At 34.5% G+C, this 15,974-nt stretch overlaps 1 protein-coding gene across 5 annotated transcripts in view; it reads left to right on the top strand.

Annotated features, from left to right (window-relative positions):
• Positions 1-15,974, top strand: part of dgkh (diacylglycerol kinase, eta) — a 176,409-nt gene that overhangs the window by 24,385 nt on the left and 136,050 nt on the right. The gene's annotated exons all lie outside the window — the stretch shown is intronic.

The raw sequence follows: 15,974 nt of genomic DNA on the forward strand, positions 1-15,974 counted from the left end.
AATATTATTTTTGTTGCACACTCTCCGAAATTAAGTTACGAGAGAAGAGATGAGTAAGGAGGGAAGAGCAATTCTAGCGTTATGGATGTGACGTTTGCAGTAAATACACAAAACATAAATTCACAGAGAAAGTATGTGTTAACATTATATTGAAACATCTGTTTCTTTTTTACAGAGTTTTGGGATCATAAAAATATCAATGTGTAAACATTTTTCATTTTTTAAGTGAGGAAAATAAACAAGCATTATAGATGTGACAAAAAAAGTCTGCGAGTTTACAGTTTACAACATACTTTGTAGAACTCCTGTGAATTAAACTGCATGACACAAAATAAATGATACTAATCAAAAGGGTAAGAGTTGACTTTCTATAAAACAAAAATGATTAATTTTATTTAATTTGTCATTTTTTGCATTTATGAAGAAAAAGCTTCATTATGGATGTGACACCTCTCCATTATTGATGTGACAGATGTGAAATTGGCACTTGTGTGGCTTTGGTTAATTAAATATAATTGGTTGAAAACATTAACAGAGACATTTTTGAGTATTCTTAAGGCTGATTTATACTTGACGCGTTTGCTAGTTCACTTGAGTGCACGTGACGAGAATATGTTTTTCCATCATTCAGAGGTTTTACACTGATGTATGTATTCAAATTTTAATTTAAAGGGCACCTATGGTAAAAAATCTACTTTTCAAGCTGTTTGGACAGACATATGTGCATGTATGGTGTATAGACCATCATATTGGGGTGATATAAGCACATCCAGTGCTTTTTTTTTCAATTTAACAACATAAAAAACGGTGGACCAATAGGAGCGGTTTTCAAACCAACCGCAACTTTACGTAGCAGTGCGGTCCCCCCGCCTACCAATATTGATTGACAGGCGCGTCATCATATCCTCAGTTTGTTGATTCACGTCCGCCATTTTCAGCGTGAGTCGAAGCGATATCACTAAAGGAACACGCTAGCTCTATTTTTAGATGCAAGGCTCATTGGGCTCAACACAAGAGCAATATTCTCCACGTTATCGCTCTAATCGGAATTATTGGTTGTATTTTTAGGTAGGTTTGCAAACATGTGTACTTCTCATTGAGTCTACCTTATACTTCAGCCGTTTGTATTTCTCGCGATCCCAGAAGCTCCCTGTGATCTTAACTAGCATGCATTATAGAATTCTAAACATAGGTTTCTATCAGGGTACACTCAAGTCGACGGCTGGGCGCCGCGGACCGCTGCAGACTTGAAGCACCGTTGTGTGTACCCTGATAGAAACCTATGTTTAGAATTCAAAAATGCGTGGCGCGACGATTCGGGACACTTCATGTTTCTGCCGCGCCACAGAGAGTGTCTGGTGTGCTGTGTCGTGGCTTCGAGCGGCGCATCCGGTGCCTCAGTCAAAGTTAATTCAGTGTGCGTGGTTATTAGTTTCTGTGTACAAGCTCGGCACTTGAAGCTAGCACACAGTTGGCTGTAAAACTGTACAAAGACACATATGATTTTGTACTCTCTGCTTGGTCTGTGTCCGAGCCGTACATGTACGACTGATTGCTGAACCTCTCACTCCTGCCCCTTCTCTGTCTGCCTGTCAGACTCTGTTGCAAACGCAGAGCGGGTGAGCTCATGGCCCCGCCCCTTGTTACGTTGGCGGGAAGCCGAAACTAATTTACATGTGAAGCAACACACCCATAAATCAGCAAACTGTGGACACGCCCCCAACATGACACTTTTTAACACATTATAATAAAAAAATCTGAATTGTGTTTTAAACTGAACCTAAACTGGCACACTCAGAAGAACCATAATATTAATATTAAATCATAAAAAAGAGGTAAACTATGTGCCCTTTAAAACAATTTAATAGTTACAAAAGTAAAATGAAACAACTAAATTATTTCTTTGATAATTGGAAATGAATATTTGAACCTATCGATTTCCAGTATACTGATGCCCTGTTTTTCTAGGCTTTATTAGTGATAATGGTCAGGATTGTTGGACCAATATTGCCTTTTAAGCATATAAGTAGAGGACACAAACTAGTCAGACGGTTATGTGTGAATTGTGGAACGGGCTAAATCTAAAAAAAAAAAACTTTTTCAGTAAGTGTACTTTTTTTGCTTTTATTCTTGCTATTAAAATATATATATTTGTAGAGCAACCCATGTTCTGTTGCCATTAATATTTTAATAAACTTTAACAGGTGGAACTGTCTGAGATATGAACAAAAGCAAGTGATGCATCAAAGTTTGATTAAAAAAACATCTTGAACGGTTATAAAAATCCTTATAATCATTAAAATAATTTATCAAAATAATCTACCTTTGTTAAATGTGTTCTTGTAAGAAGTAAAAAGCAAAGGTTAATTTATTTATTTACGTATTTATTTCTTTGTATTTTACTTTTTTTTTACTATTATGATTATTCTCTCTATATTAGATTTTTGCTCTGATTTGTTTCCTTTTTTGTTAATGATTTATTATTTTCGGGTGGGTGGGATGGGGTAATAATAGAAAATGAAGTTGGTTGGTATCCTTGTCTATAACTATGTATGCAAGATTATTTTCAACTGTTCAATAAAAATTTGATCACAAAAAAAAAAATCTTGAATGATATTAATTCTATGACGTAGTTCTAGAAACTTCCTACTTCTATGTTTATCCAGCTGATTTTACTCTGGGTTTCTTTTGACCGCCCCCTGTTGTTTTAGAAATGATCTCATTGTCGAACGTGTCAAGTATAAAAACCTTATAAAGTATAAATCAGCCTTTACAGTACTGTGATACAACCCTACATTTTTTTTTTTTTACATGGCAAGGTTGACATTTCCATGGAATTGCTCGGAACTTTACAAAAGCTACACATTTGTACCTAAACACATTATATTAGTGGCTTAAAGCTGCATATTTGTACCTAAAAAGTACAAATGCACCATTTGAAATTGGTTGGGGATGTTTCTCAGTACTGGGTTGGAGCTGGAAGGGCATCTGCTGTGTAAAACATATGCTGGATAAGTTGGTGGTTCATTCCGCTGTGGCGACCCGTGATGAATAAGAGACTAAACTGAAGGAAAATGAATGAATGAATGAATGAATGAATGAATGAAGTTGGTTGGAATTAATGTTCTTTTGTAAAAATGTAAGTTCAAAAAAATAAAAATGCATTTATGCTCGGGTGTTGACATTATCATGCCATGAGTTCACAAGACAAGTGTGCAGATGCAATTATAGAACAAATCGAATGCTGTGTTTTTTCAGGTCACTGGTGTCTCTGTGTTCTCTCTAAAATGTATATTCATTAAAGGCACTGGCAGAGAAAACCAGGCCTGCAATTATCCTGTCAGGCCACAAGTTGTGTAGTTCCATTTCTGCCTCATTTAGGGATTTACCGAGTTTTCGCTCACAACTCAAACAATCATCTAACAATCAGTCAGGTATTCCATAGCTAAATACAATCTATTAATAATGGAATTCAAGCTTAGTCTGTCCTCTTTACATTTTTATATAATTGTTTTTTTTTTCATGTTGAATGAGTTTTTTATTTATTAACAATTCTTGAACAACTTTTTAGAATTACACAAAAGACTGAAATAACAATCAATTTGCATACATTCACAATCTTTCCATCCTCATTTATAATACAACATATATAAATAAATTAAATAACAAAAATTAACAAAAAAATAAATGCTGAAGAAAATTAAGTAGCAGGGGAGTTAATGTTCTCATAATATGAAACAAAAATCCTCTAATGATGAATATAAGTATCTTGCTTTTTGGCTTTTCATCTCTCTAAATGTCTTCAAATATATCACAAATTCTTCTTTAAGCACCATTAGTCTTGGGGGAATTTTGAAAAATTTACATTTATGAATATAGTATTTTAATGATAACAACAAATTATTCATTATATAAGATATCTCTTTATCCTCAAGTATTAGGCCAAACCTGTCGGCGCAATAGCCTAGTGGTTAGTGCGCTGCATATGGTGCAATAGCACTTCAGGGCGTCCTGAGTTTGAATCCCAGCTTGTGAAGATTTCCCATCTCAACCCCCCCCCCCCCCCCCCCCCCCCCCGTTCTCTCCCACTTCACTTCCAGTCTGAAATACTGTCCTGTCAATTTAATAAGGGTCAAAATAAATCTTTAAAAAAAAAAAAGTTTTAGGCCAAACTTAATAATTTCTCATGAGAAGATAAGTCTTAAAGATATTTTCTGTTGTATCCAAACTAAAACTTCGTCCCAAAATCTTTGTACCACATTACATTGGAAAAACAAGTGTTCAGTTGTTTCAAAATCTAAATTACAAAACTGGCATACATTTGAGTCACCAATATTGAATTTTAACCGTAGAAATTATTTTGCATGATAAATATGATTCATAATTTTAAAGTGCACTTCTTTACATTTTAGGATTAACAGGATATGAAAGAAATCTTTTTCTGAAATCCTACACATTTTTCTTATCACAATGAGTCCCCTTCATTATACTGGGGTGTTAGGACCCACACAGACCGCAGATTGAGCGCCCCCTGCTGGCCTCACTAACACCACTTCCAGCAGCAACCTAGCTTTCCCATGTGGTCTCCCATCCAGGTACTGCTTAGGTACTAAGCAGGGCTGCAAGCTTCAGTGGGCGACCATGTGAGAGTTGCAGAGAGCTAGCTGCCAGCTAAAGAAACATATAGCATATAAAGCATATAAACTATTTATATATAGTTAATTTTTTTACTAAATAAGTTACAATCAAATTGTAGCTTTTTTTCTAAATGTTGTGCATTTAGGACACACAAAGAGCAAGAAGGTGTTAATTGTTAATTAAAATAAAGTACACTGTAAAAAAATCCAGGTTGCCTTAAATTTTTAACCTGAATCAAATTAACCTTATGAGTCCATTGAACATATATTATGTTAACCTGACCTAAAACAGCTTGCACAACTTATAATATTAGGTTAGAACATGATTAACTTAGTTCAATAAGTAACAGTGACCTAAAAACATATGCTGTCAGTACTAGTTAATCATACTTTATTTACAGTGTAGAAATAAAATGTATAATGTATATTTATATAAATACTGCAAGCTTACATTTAGAAACAAATTGTATAAAACCTTTTTTTGCCTTTGCATCTAACTGAAATAAGCTAAAGGTACTAAAATAGCCCAAACAAAATATAAAAAATATAAATATAAAATTATATATTAAATAAATATAAATAATATTTAACATATATTTAAATAAGACTGCATAAAAGTCACACAAACTTGTTTCTAGTTATATAGAGTTTCTGAAATTTCAATCGAGTGTTTTCAAGGTTTGAAAACTGCTTTGATTTTGCATAAAGTGCTAGAAACTGCTTGAAAATTTCAGAATAATTTCTTACTAAAATAGGTAATAGGAATTAACTATTTAAATAATTTTTTTTTTGTTTTTGTCCACAACGAAAACACCAGAGTCTGTGCATGTCTTTTAAAAATCTTTACCCTTTGCTTAAACATTGAGAGAAGACAAAATACATGGGGTCGCCACAGCAGAATGAACCGCCAACTTATCCAGCACATGTTTTACACAGCGGATGCCCTTCCAGCTGCAACCCATCTCTAGGAAACATCCATACACTCTCATACACTACAGACAATTTTAGCTTACCCAAATCACCTGTACCGCATGTCTTTGGACTATGGGGGAAACCGGAGCACCCGGAGGAAACCCACGCGAACGCAGGGAGAACATGCAAACTACACACAGAAACGCCAACTGACCCAGCCGAGGCTCGAACCAGTGACCATCATGCTGTGAGGCGTGAATTATTTAATAATTAAAATAATAATAATAATAATAATAATAATAATAATAATTATTATTATTATTATTATTATTATTATTATTATTATTATTATTAGTGAACAATGCATGAAATTACATAAAATTCATATAAATTTAAGATGAAAGATGACACATTTAATATGTCAGTAAATGACTATTGAGAGAGAAAATGACAAATATAAATTCCAGGTTGGTCTTGGGGCACACAAACAAACAAACAAACATGGCTTCAAACTATATTCCTTAGAATACGTTGCTATAATATAGAATATTATAACAGATTGCATTTCATATAATGTGAAGAAGTATGTAAATGTATGCAAATGTGTCATTTCCCACACTTGTAAAGAAAGTAAAGCACCTGGAAAGTGCTTGAAAAGTGCTTACATTTGTTTTTGGAAAAGCTGTATGTGTGTGCATGTGTGTGTGTGTGTGTGTGTGTGTGCATGCCGGTTTGAGCATTGTAGACATGTGTCAGAGAGCAGAGCACTGAGGTTGGATATCCTCACTCACAGGATATCCGTCTGTTATATCACTCACTTTCAGAAAAGACGTTGGTCGTGTTCAAGACAAGCAGCCATCATTGTTTCAGCTTCTGTTCAGTGTGTGTGTGTGTATTAATGTCTGTGTGGTGTGTGGTTACAGTGAGTCGTGGTTGAGTTGCTTACTGGTGTCTGGTGTAACTGTGATCGCATTTGTGTATGTGTGTGTGTGTGATGAGAGAGGTGTGGGTGTACAGTATACTGCATTGGGTTAGTCATGTATGTCTGGCACTGAGCCCTTCTCCCGCTTACAGTTTCGTGAAGAAACTGTCTATTAATAGATCACTTCTTATCCCACTTGGCAACAGGAAGGGAACTGAAGACAAGAAAAGGGAACTATTGTGGCCAAAAAAAAAAAACCAAACACAAGCAAAAGAGGAACATTAAAGCAAAGCATCAACTTTTCATTTTCTTATGCAACACGTTTCCTATCATAAAAAATTTGGGCTTGTAAAAATCTCTTATGGTCAGTAAAGCTGCATTATTTTTATTCAAATACAGTACATATTAAGAAGTAGTCGAACAATTTGAAATGTCAAAGCTGAATCATCCATTACAGTAGTCTTTGTCATTACTTCATTGTCATGTGACTTAAAAATCATTCTAATATGCTCATTCACTGCTTTCGTATTATAAATGTTGCTTTACTTAATAATTTTCCAGTATTTTAATGGTTCCATGATGAATAAACTATTAAAAATAACTTTTTATTAAAAAATAAGCTTTTCTAACGTTTTTACAGTGACTTTGAGTCAAGTTAATGCTTCCATGCTGAATAGAAGTATTAATTTCTTCTAAGTAATGTGTACCTAATAATGTGGCCGGTGAGTGTATATACATACATGTAAACATCAGGACAGTGCGTTTAGGTTTCATTCCAGCTAAATAGTCCCGAGGTATCGAAAAAAATCTGAGAAAATATTCAAGCGCTTTTGCTGATTTCAATCCTTTTTAAGGGGGTCACATACCAAGAGCTACATCACACCACATCTTTTAGAATTGTAAAGATTGTTTTCTTTAAGGGTACACCAAGCGTAAAACTTATGAAGCAAATACAAAACAATAACAAACTGCAATTCATTGACTGGCCACTGTGGGCTGGCTCCAACACAGAGCGAATTCCCATAGACTCCTATATTAAAATCCACAAATGTACGGCAAAAAAAGGTAATTATAGCCTGGTCCGAAAAATGATTTTGTTTATATAGCTAATATTACCATTCCTGACAACCGTGAGGGTGTGAAATTTGTTATATTTTACCTGTTTAATTTAAATCAAGCCTTAGGATTCTGCATAATTAAGTGCATGGTCACTAAAACATTATTATTATTTTTTAAGACCAAACTGTTCACATTGCTTAGCAACGTACCAAAACATTGGTTGGTCAGGCTGGCCCAAATGATCAATGCGGGGACTCGTCTATCATGGTGGTCTTTCAGGAATATGTCTCATGCACTCCGTTCCTTCATGAACACCACAGCATCAGCTCGGGATACTGCTATGTGATGCATTGAGTGTATGCTTTACTAAAAATATAGGTCTTTAATCTAGTTTTTAACTGCGAGAGTGTGTCTGAGCCTGGAACATTATCAGGAAGGCTATTCCAGAGTTTAGGAGCCAGAAATGAGAAGGCTCGACCTCCTTTACTCAACTCTGCTATCCTAGGTACTACCAGAAGCCTTGAGTTTTGAGATCTTAAGGAGCGGGTTGGATTGTAGCGAGGCAGAAGGTTGGTTAGATAAACAGGAGCTAGCTTATTTATAATCAATACAGAACTTAAGCAGCCAGTGTAAGGAGGATAAAATTGGGGTGATATGATCATATTTTCTAGACCTGGTAAGAACTCTAGCAGCTGCATTTTGTACTAGCTGAAGTTTATTAATAAAGGATGCTGGGCAACCAGCGATCAAAGCATTACAGTAATCCAGCCTAGAAGTCATAAAAGCATCACCTAGCTTTACTGCATCTGAGATGAATAGCATATTTTGTAACTTAGTAATATTTCTCAGATGAAAGAAGGCAGTTTTTGTGACATGGGAGATATGATTTGTTACACATTTTTTACAGTTATACGCCTCATTTTCTATTTTATTATGAGATTTAAATACTGCTTTTTAGTGACATTTTAGGCACTATTTTTAGCTGAATTAGCTTGTCAGATTGTCATCATAACCTCACTCTTTATATATCAAAACTATTTCCTAAAGATTTATAATAAAGAAATGTGAAATAATACTTATTTTTAAAATATATATTTATTACATCATATATTATTAGAAAAGATGGGAATCTTTTAAAGTTTTAAATTAGAAACTGTTGTCTATTGTCATTTAGGTAAATAACAAACTTTACTCAGTCAGAATGTGGCCATTTGAATAAATAAATAATTAAAGCATAATATATAATAATAATAATAATAATAATAATAATAATAATAATAATAATAATAATAATAATAATAATGTAGATCTTAACATTTTTTAGCCTCTCTTGTAAATAAAAATACATTGGAAAATTAATGGATAACAACAATAGCCAAAATAGTATTCAAATCAATTTCAAGATGATCTGCTTTTGGTGCTTCACACTTTTTTATTGGTCCTTTTTTGTTTTAAGAATAAGGTCTAAGATTTAGAAAAAAGTTACCTGTAAAATGTTTTCTCTGTTTAAAAACAATGCAGTAGCGAAAGATGACCTCTCCTACGTCAGATTATAAAATGAAAAACTGATTAGCTGAATTCACACCGAAGTGACCGCCATCTGAGGATTCCGCTTGGTCTTAAAGCCTTTTTTGATGGGTTATCTGCCCTATTTATAATGGCAAAGCAGTCAAAATAGGACAAATGAGCTCATGTATGGGATTCTGGACCTTTGTCAGTGAGGGGTGGGTCTTCCGAACCCCCCTGGCTACAGGCCTGTACTAATTGTCATGTTGTTGTTCCCACGTCACTTCTACAACTGGACGACTATTCAACAGTTCACATGTGTGAAAGTGAGTTCTCACAGAGTTTTCACAACAGTCACACGTCACTTATCGCCCAGCAGCACGATTAAATGTCAAGCAGGTATATTTAGTAAAGACGGAGCGAGTTGAGTGTTTAGTAGCTGAGCAGAGTGGGTGTTTTGAGTGTCCGCGAGTGCGGATGGATTCGCTGTTTAAGTTGACACAGCTGTGCACCAGGATGTCAGATCGAACCCTGCGTCTCTGTTTGCAATTCTCCCCTCAGAGAGCATATTTCCTTTGCTATAAATAGCCGTCCTCCCATATATGCCTGTGGATTTGTGTTTGTTTGTTTTTCCCTCTCTTCCATGTTCCTGCTATATTTGTGGATGAATGACCAGGAAGGAGCGTGACTGCTCACAGGTCTATGGCCCTTGTTTATTGTCGCTTAGTGCTGGGAAGATGTGAGATGACAGCGTAGTGAAGGCGAGCTGCTGACAGGATGACCCCCATCTCTCTCTCTCTCCGACCGCCTTCCTCTAGCCCCGTCATGTCAGAGACCCCCGGTTTATGCAGAGGTGAAACTGCATGCGCTGGCTTTGAAAACTGCAGCGGGTTGTCTGGAGTGTCACTTTCACAGGAGACTGGCTCAGTTATCCGGCTCTGCAAAATTGATGATCTTGAGGAAAGTTTCACTTAGAAGGTTTAAAGATGGAGATCTCAGGTTTGAGGTCTTGTGCCTTTGTTTTCACTTATTTGAATGTGTTTGGAGTTGGCTTGGGCCGGTATAAGATTCTTATTATAATTATTTTCTGCTGGAGATACTATTGCCCTGAAAATCTAAATAAAAAAGTCGTTAAAAAAGTACATATACCGTAAGAAGAACAATATTGATATTGTAAACAGTTTTAGGTACTTGGAGATTATTTTAGATAGTGAACACGCAGACTATATCTATAAGAAGGCAACACAGAGACCCTTTCTTTTAAGGACATTAAATAGTTTTAATGTTTCCTCCGGGTGCTCCGGTTTCCCTCATATTCCAAAGACGTGGTATAGGTGAATTGGATGAACTAATTTGGCCGTATGTGTGTGTGAGAATGCGAGCGTGTATGGGTGTTTCTCAATACTGGGTTGCAGCTGTAAGGGCATCAGCTGTGTAAAATATATGCCAGAGTAGTTGGCGGTTTATTCCGCTGTGGCGACCTCTGATGATTCAGTGACTAATTCAGAGCATCAATAAAAGGGGCACCAACAGACTTTTAAAGGAATAGTTAAAAAAATTCTAAATGAAAAATTCTCCCATCATTTACTCACCCTTGACTTGTTCCAAACCTTTTGAGTTTTATTTGTTTAACTAAACACAAAATAAGATATTTTGAAGAATAATGGAAACCTGTATCCATTGACATTCACAGTAGGAAAAACAAATATTATGGAAGTCAATGGTTACTGGTTTCCAACATTTTTCAGAATAGCTTATTTTGTGGTTTATCATTATTTTGTTGATTGTTCCTTTTCACATATATACTATATTGTGTTTGCCTCTTTACTGTCTGTTGTTTTAAGTTACCTCTATGGCATCTGTGTTCCCTGTATGTTTTGCTTTTGTTTTAATGCACAACACGCTTGACCATAACAGTTAGAATTGATGGTGATCAGAAATGAAAATATTTAGGATATGTATACCTAAACGACGACACAGTGGCTCAGTAATTAGAACTGTCGCCTCACAGCAAGAAGGTCGCTGGTTCGAGTCCCGGCTGAATCAGTTGGGATTTCTGTGTGGAGTTTGGATGTTCTCCCCGTGTTTGTGTGGGTTTCCTCCAGGTGTTATGATTTTAGTCCAAAAACATGCAGTATAGGTGAATTGATTAAACTAAATATGTGTGTGAATGTGAGTGTGCATGGATGTTTCCCAGTACTGGGTTGCAGCTGGAAGGGCATCCTCTGTGTAAAACATATGCTAGATAAGTTGGCGGTTTATTCCACTGTGGCGACCACCGATGAATAAAGGGACTTAGCTGAAGGAAAATCAGTAAATGAATTGCTAGAAAAACATATAAAATGCAAGTAAAGTGTTTACTTTAATACTTTAAGTAACTTTAAAAAATAATGTTTCCATCACCACTTTGAACTGTACTTATTCAAATATATTTATCATGCTAAATGTGACTATATTATACATTATTTAGTACTTTCCTAGCAACCTGGTGTTTTAAAGTATAGCGACAAAGGTAAACATGTAAAATTGAAATTAATTAGCAGTTTGTTTGTTTGGTTTTTCATTCCAGGAAATCTTTTAATAGAGATTTAAATCCCATCCAATATTACTTGTTCTAAATATGCCTGATAAAAAAAACATACAAACTAAAGTTTGTCACATGGAATATAATTTTGGTGGTGTCTTTGATGTGTGAAAAAAATAAAGCTGTATTATAAATGTCTTGTTTTGATTTTGTCCTTTACTACACTGTAATCATATTTAAATCATAGAATTTTTATGAAAACGAATGATCGCTTCAGCAATAATGTGATTTCTTATACAATTCAATTCATCTTTATTTCTATAGCGCTTTTACAATGTAGATTGAGTCAAAGCAGCTTAACATAGAAGATTATAATAAATTGAAATTGAAACTGTCAATCCAGTTTTCAGAGTTAAATTTCAATGTATTTCAGTTCAGTGTGGTTTAATTTTTTCTGTTGAAAGTCTAAACACTGATGATTTCCAGTAGGGCTGCACGATATTGGAAAAATCTGATATTTTGATATTTTATAATTCTACAATAAATATTGCTATATAAGTACAGTTTCACAAGACAGTTTGAATAGCACTATTTGATGGTTGATGGAGTCTAGCAGTATTCAGGTGCAGAAATTGAATAATCACAATGAAAAAAAAATGCTTTTCTTGCTTTGTTTTGCCTAATTTCTAGTCCAAATTTTAAAAAAAAGTAAAATAGTGTTTTGTTTTCACAGTCAGAAAAAAATAAATGAGTTTTTACCTAAAACAAGCCACATTATCTGCCATTAGGGTAAGTATAATAATCTTGATTTCACTTTGAAATGTAGATATTTGGATTACAAACAAGACAAAAATGTGCATAAATCAGATGCAAAAGCCATCAGAAATTTCTATAGAAAATAAACTTTTTGCTCAGCCTCCTTTGTTTATGTTGAGTTATTTTACTTTAAAGACCAGGAAAAGAACTTATTTTTTGTCACAAAAGTGATATTACTGAACATACACACAGGAGCTTAATAAAAATAGTCATTTTAAAGGAAAATTTCGGACTGCATTTAGAGGTTTTTGCATCTAAACTCTTCATATAGATTCTGTATAAATACAGTAATTAAATACAATTCCGTAGCTCCTGCTCAACAAAAATTCAGACTAAACATTGCATATCTTTGCAATGTGACTATTGCAGATGCAAACATTGCGTTATCGATGCTAAAATGATATAATTTCCACAACCAACGTGTCACTGGATTATATTATATTATATTATATTATATTATATTATATTATATTATATTATATTATATTATATTATATTATATTATATTATATTATATTATATTATATTATATTATATTATATTATATTATATTATATTATATGCATCAGTGTTGGGAATGAGCATTTATTTCATTAGTGCAGTTAAAAGACAAAATCTGCCAAATTCAAATGTAATGATATTTTATAATAATGTAGTTACAGGAGGTGATTATTCAATTTGGTTAATTTTATTTAATGTAATCTAAAATAATGTTGGGAAACTAAACAGTATAATTATAGACTATAAGTGTTTATTTTATTGACTACATCTTGAGTTGTAGGGTTATTTCTAAAACTGCCAAAAGGGTCACCAAATATTTCTGTCTGCAGGAGAGGGTGCTTTGAGTAATGGGCTTCCTGTCTTGCATTTACCTTGTCTTCCGCTCTCGAGCATGAAATTGGTGTTGAAGCACACTTGATCTTGGCAAAACTTCCTGTTCCTTCCTCTGGTACTGTGCACATGTCCCTGTGGACATCCAGACCTAATATCAAGTTTCAAATTCTGCTTCCTTTACACTTATGTCAAGCCTCACATGCCGCCGCTTTGTTTGGTACCTTATAACACTGTTTACGTTGCTGGGATATAATTGGATGGTGCGTGTGTAGGAACGGCTCATGTTCAAGGGTATAATTTAGCTTGCTTGGACAGAAGATTGTTTTATGTCACCGTCTGTTTCATGTCACTCAGCTCTGCTATGAATATATCCACAGGAAATGATAGAAAGAGGGAACTTTTCCATTTGACAAAAGAGAAACATGGCTTTCATTTATCGGTGTCAATGAAAGGTTAACTTTGCTTTTACTTTAAGCTGCTAACTTCTAAATTTTAACACACAATAATGCTATTTCTAACTTAGTTTGAACTTTGCACTTATCCCTTTGCAAAGAATAGGATACAATACATACAAATAGGACTCTTCACATGGAGCAATTGGTTTGGCTAAGCTAGCATAGTATACACAAACAGTGGGTCACATAGTTCCTAATACCAAAATATTGTTTTTATTTTTAGACAACTATTTTTATCACTATGCTTGGTTTTGTGTGATTATTAATGCAGTTTTGTACAATAAAATTGTAGCCAAGAAAAATGATCAAGTTTATTCACACTCCACTGCTGTTTGAAATGAGGCGCCTATACAGCATTCTGTCACACCAAGTCAGTTAGGGTGCTTTCACACCTGCCTTATTTAGTTCAGTTGAAATGCACTAGAGTTCGTTTTCCCTCTTGTTGCAGTTCGTTTGGGCAGGTGTGAATGTAGCAATCATACTCAATCGTACCAAAAAAGTGTACCGAGACCTCCTTGAAGAGATTTCAAACCGTGGAGAGATTTGTTTGTGGTGAGAATATGATCCGAACTAAAACAGACCCACCGCAAAAAGTACTGCGCCTTTTTGGACTAATCCAGCTGCTGTAGTCCGATGCGCTACACATAATGTAATGTGGAGGAAAAATATTTGTTGACAGCGCTTTACCAACAATTTTAAACAGAGAGAGAGAAAGAGGGAGAAAGAAGGAAATTCATTAACTGATGGATTGTTGGTAATATTTCCGGAAGATGACCATGTCGCAGTTTAGCTAAATTAATTCACGCCTCCTCCTGAACTTGCGATGCGCCTTCGGCATTTGCAATACATAAACATTGTTTTCTAGTCGCAGCTGCACTTCATTCTTGAAATGTATAGTCTAAAGTGAAGTATACAAACTGTATAGTATACTATGAGCAGGGATGCAGTCAGCCAGTGCAGTCGCCCCTCCATAGTAAAACATCACATTTTGTGTCTGCCGGTTTGTTTACTTGCAGGTTTTTTTCAATTGGCATTTTCCCGCACATTAATTCTGACCAATCAAAAAGCAGTTCAGGAAATATGTTCAATAACATCTGGCCAATGATGAGTGATGTGGATTTTGTCAGATGACTGCATTTTGGTTCTTTTCAACCAAAAGCTATCAGTATGGTGTAAAAAGGACCCAAAGACTGCAGAAAAATGCTACAGTGTATTATTTGTTGCCCTTGATCTAAATGAACCGAACCACAGATGTGGAAGCACCCTTAGTGTCAAAACAGAATTTGGATTCAGATTGGCCGCCTGGGGGAAAAAGGATGATAGTCCATTAAGCAGACATTTAGTAGTCTAGTTCAGTTAAGACAATTGACGTTGTTCAGTACTGAATTAAATATTCACATTCGACTTATTACATTTCAGCTGTGATGCAATGTGATTTATAAAGATAATGTTGGTGAAAAATATCAACCGAAACAATACAAAGAAAAAGGTAGATCTTGGGTTTTAAAGGTTCAGTAGAATGAAAATCTGGATATAACTGGGCATAGCTTAAAAAAAGAGTACCTGGACATAGCATATAGTGAGCCTCAAAACCATTGTTTCCTTGTTTGGAAAATAACAAGGCAATAATTTTCCCCCTCCTTTTTTAAGTGTATAAAAACTTGTATTAAACATACTACGTATATGGGACTTATTTTGAAATAAGCATTAGTTTTCAGGCAGCCATGCTTGTTCACAGAGTGCTCACAGCTTGTCACAACAAGAAGTGTGGGATATACAGATTTAAATTTCATTAACATTCAGCACAAAGAGGCATCAGAAGATCAGTTTAAATGTATCTTTTGTTAGTTTAACATATATATTGTGAAATGTGTCACATGTTTGTAATGAGGCAATGAACACATGTTGATTGCTGAGTATAAGTGTTAAATGCATGTTTATGCATTGTGTCATATCTCTCGGCTCCTACTGTCATTTTTTTTTGAATAAATGTCAACAACACTTCTGATTAAATGAAGAGGTTGATATTAAGTACTGTCTGTATTTTCAAATACATTAAAGCTTAAATATTATGATTATTTTGAATGTGTGTGTGTGAGAGAGAAATAAAGAGAGAGCAAGTACTGACATAAGCTGTTTGTTATGTGTTTATAGTCCTGGGTTTATATATATATATATATATATATATATATATATATATATATATATATATATATATATATATATATATATATATATATATATATATTTTTTTTTTTTTTTATTATTATTATTGAGTGTACCTTAGCCACATGCCTACTATGTAAATA

This window comes from Danio aesculapii, chromosome 9, assembly GCF_903798145.1.
Source record: "Danio aesculapii chromosome 9, fDanAes4.1, whole genome shotgun sequence".
Classification (NCBI taxonomy): domain Eukaryota; kingdom Metazoa; phylum Chordata; class Actinopteri; order Cypriniformes; family Danionidae; genus Danio; species Danio aesculapii.